The sequence below is a fragment of the Zingiber officinale genome, chromosome 3A (genome assembly GCF_018446385.1).
Source record: "Zingiber officinale cultivar Zhangliang chromosome 3A, Zo_v1.1, whole genome shotgun sequence".
Taxonomy (NCBI): Eukaryota; Viridiplantae; Streptophyta; class Magnoliopsida; order Zingiberales; family Zingiberaceae; genus Zingiber; species Zingiber officinale.
The window spans coordinates 3968496-3972646 of NC_055990.1; the positions used below are offsets into that span (position 1 = coordinate 3968496).

A 4151-nucleotide genomic window follows, 5' to 3' on the forward strand; every position below is an offset into this window, starting at 1 on the left:
AGCGTCCCTAATACTATACCTCAATGACTCTAGCACATCCCTGACATAACAGTGGAAACTTCCGCTGTACGATCCTCCGCCTGTCCATGCTGTCAACCATGCCGCTTGTCCGTGGCACTAGTTCCCAGAAGGATATCACCATCTTCTCCCTTTGTCTGTTACTAGGCCGAGCGGGAGAGCCACTAGGTCGATCCTCGTTCATTCGGATGGCTGTCCCTCCTGGGGCCGAATGGGAGAGCCGCTCGGCTGATCCTCGTCCATTCGGATGGTTGTCCCTCCTAGGGCCAAGCGGGAGAGCCGCTCGACTGATCCTCGTCCATTCGAATGGTTGTTCCTCCTAGGGCCGAGCGGGAGAGCCGCTCAATCATCCTTCCACTGTCCGCTAGGCTGTGACTCCACTCTATCGATTATGAGATTTCAGGCAAGTCTGAGCGGATTGGTCGCTCGACATCTAGATTCGCTAATACTTAGATCTTCTGAACATCGAAAGCTCAGTCTGGAGCCGAGCTGTACTGATATCCGGTCGGGTTCTCCTACTTCCGATCGGACGATGACTATCGGGGTTTTGATCGTCTTGACTCTGGCCTCCACCGTGCCATTGACCCCTCTGCTGAGCGGGCCCCTCCTCATCACCGGATCAATATCAAAATTTATTGCAAAGGAGATAGATGTGAAAAATAAAGAAGGTTACCTAGTGATGCATGTTAAGCGTATAAGGCGTTCCACTACCGACGATACTCCTCCATCTAGCTATCATGCTCCTCACTGTGATAATAATCATCGACTCTCTAGTAATATATATCTGCCCTATGCTCAGTTTGTTCCTCTCTAATGGTGGAGAGGGTAATCGCGATCTCTGAAAAATTATACATCAAATATCCTACAGAAAAATTAGCAAAAGAAAGAAAATAATATGCAGGTGGGGCAACTCATGTGGATGGGAGAGGTAGTGGATCCGTATCAATATGCTCAGGGGATGAGATAATTGGTATTTAAAAACTCTAACATTAATAATCATCATCCCTAACAATCATGCACACCACTACACAAGCTTCCATATCCATCCTCGAGCTACCTCAAGTTTGATCAAATTATAATCAAGAGTTTGGGCTACAATGGTGATTAATCCTCCAATGTCAATACTCCTCAACTCACTCTTTTCCTCACCATAAGGTAATTCAAAATCAAATCAAAATTTTCTAGGGTCATATGATGTCAATGTTAAACAATCAAAAATTAATCTAACATTTTTTACATTCTTCACCTTTAAAAATATTAACCTCTAGCGAAAATAAAATTCATGGGTAATCCTAAGATAAGTAGGATACTTTATACTCATCAATCCATTCCATCCTACCCAACTTATCATCCAATAAATATTATCTCTAATTTCAAGACTAGTCAAAACATGATCATCTAAATATCATATATTGACAATTTTCCTCATAGCAAGTATATCATAATGAATCCTACGATTAGCAATCCAAAAAAAAAGATAACACCAAAGGGGTTAGAATCATTACCCTTGTCGTGTCCTTTGTCCTTGCCTTTGTTGTGTGAATCAAGTCCTTTCTACATCGTTTGAGCATCTTTATCCTAAACAAAGGTCTTTTAGGCTTCTAAAAGGTCTTTTTAAATAACACTTGTTTGATTTGAAACTGGGTCAGTAGAAGTTGAATCTGGTATGCAACTATAGATCTTCAAAAGAACTTCAATTTGAGTGGTTGTATGTCCTATGGTTCATCTCGAATTAAAAGTTATGCGTGCTTTTTGGTCTGTAGTGAGACACGGACATGCTTTCCAACATGGCTGGCCTAAGTTTCATGCTGTTTGTGAGGGCATGGCCATGCTTATCACTGGACACGATCAAGCCTAATTCTATGAGGTTCAGTTCAATGTTGCCCTTCTTCATTCTAGGCTTCTTTGAGGTCCCTAACCTAGGTATATGTCCATCTTCTTCCCACCATTGGTGAAGATTTAATGTCATAGTTTTGATGATGTCGTAAGTTTTATCTAACCTTTTTATTCATCAATGAACACCTTTCGGCTGAATCTAACAAAGTTCTAGTCGAGAAAGATTTGCCTATGTAGGATGTATTGACAATCAACTACTTCTCTAAACCATGGTGAGGACATTATCACAATAAACCTTTAAATATACCCCCATGCTTCAAATAATGACTTTCTATTTGTCTGTGCAAAGCTTGTGATTTTATTCCTCAGATATACTGTCTTACTAGGTGGAAAGTAATTGTTTAGAAAATGTAGTTGCAACTCTTCCTATGTTGTGATACTTTTCGGTGGAAGAGAATGCCACCAAGTTTTAGCTTTATCCTTTAGAGAGAAAGGGAATCCCTATAGCCTAATGCATCTACGAAAACGTCTTTAAAGAACATGGTATCTTAATTGTTAGCATTGGTGTAACGACTATAGGAGGTGAATAGCCTACAAATTAAAATTAACTTCTCTTGCTAGTTTACGTTAGCAAGGACACACTAATTTGCAGTAAAAAATTTATTAAAGAAAGTAAGGAGACTCCACATTTACATTGTTTATAACTAAGGAGGTTGATAATCCAAGGCAATGATAGCTCACTAAAAAGCTCTTTCTTCTACAATGATCGGAGGTGGAGTAACCCCTTACACGAATTCAAAACTCGAGCACTTAAAGTAAAGTTACAAAGTTTAGAGATTAAGAATTAATAAAGTGTGTGTTGGATCGAGATCGCGCTAGAGGGGGGGTGAATAGCGCTCGTGGCTTTCACGCGTTTCGGATTTGTAAAACGATCAAGAATTTAAGCAGCGAAAATGTAAAAGAACACAATGCAAACACGAGGTATTTACTTGGTTCGGAGCCTGTGGCAACTCTTACTCCAAGGCCCACGCTCGTTGAGCGTTTACGTTGGGCAACAACTATAATATCGTTAAAATGTTTACAAATGAAGTACAATCAACAGTAGTAAAATTTACCGATGACAAACAAGAAATAGTAGAATCGGGGCTTCGGGTCGTCGGCGTCAAGTTGTAGCTTCGTCGGAACTTCTCATTAGCAGCTGGTTGCGTAAGGATTGCTTGGAAGGTTATTATTTTGTTGTTGCCTCGAGATGTCCTTTTATTGGACGTTGAGGGCGCCTCCAATGCCCCATGGAGGAGCCTCAAACCTCAAATCTCATCCCGCTTCTTGCGATGCGATAAGTCTTTGGGTCGCTGCCTCTTATCCGCCTAGAGGCGCCTCCATCAACCACTGAGGCACCTTCAAGCCAGTGTCCAGGGCACCTCAGGTTCCCTTGAGGGCGCCTCTGAGCCCACTGTGCAGCCAGCTTCTGCCTTGCACCCGAGGCGCCTCCAAGCTCCATGGAGGGCGCCTGGGGTACTGTTCATCCGAGGCAAAAGTGTCTCCTTCGTCCCTACAAGATGTGTTAGTCCACAAAACAACCATATACCCTGCAAGACAAAGTTAACACATAATATAATAAATAAAATGTTTGACAGCCTTCGGGCTGTCTGATTCTGACTTCGGATTTCCTATTGGGAACTCTAGGTCGAACTGATGCCTACTGTTCCCTCTTCCGGGGAACGCGTCCTCACCTACTCCCCCCAGGAGAGATTACTTGATGCCAGTCCGGTCCTCCAAATCGACTGGACTTTCTGCCTAGGGTTACCACCCCTTAGGACCTAGGGTTACCGTCCCCTAGGGTGTTTCTCCACCTACGGTTACTACCCCCTAGGATCTAAGGTTACCCCCCCCCCCCTTCTTAGGTTTTTCCTCCACCTAGGGTTACCACCCCCTAGGACCTAAGGTTGCCACCCCTTAGGGTTTTCCTCCACCTAGGGTTACCACCCCCTAGGACCTAAGGTTACCACCCCTTAGGGTTTTCCACCACCTAGGGTTACCACCCCCTAGGACCTGAGGTTACCGCCCCTTAGAATTTTTCACCTGTCTAACCGCAGTTAGGACTTTCCTGCAAACTCATTCAAGTACATTAGATAACAACACAACTTAACTTGAACCCTTTGACATAATCAAAACATACGTTCAATCGTCGGATGCTTCCTGCACCAACAGTGTATTTTATTCATTTCAAACTCAAGGGCTCTATTTATAGTCTACTGGTCGAAATATAACAGTTGCTAATGTGGCAAAGTAGAGGC

At 43.1% G+C, this 4151-nt stretch overlaps 1 non-coding gene across 1 annotated transcript; it reads left to right on the forward strand.

Moving 5' to 3' along the window:
- Window positions 1-2118: 2118 nt before the first annotated feature.
- LOC122054354 lies at window positions 2119-2225 on the forward strand. Its single transcript, XR_006132677.1, has one exon. It is a non-coding gene; the product is annotated as a small nucleolar RNA R71 (small nucleolar RNA).
- Window positions 2226-4151: the final 1926 nt, after the last annotated feature.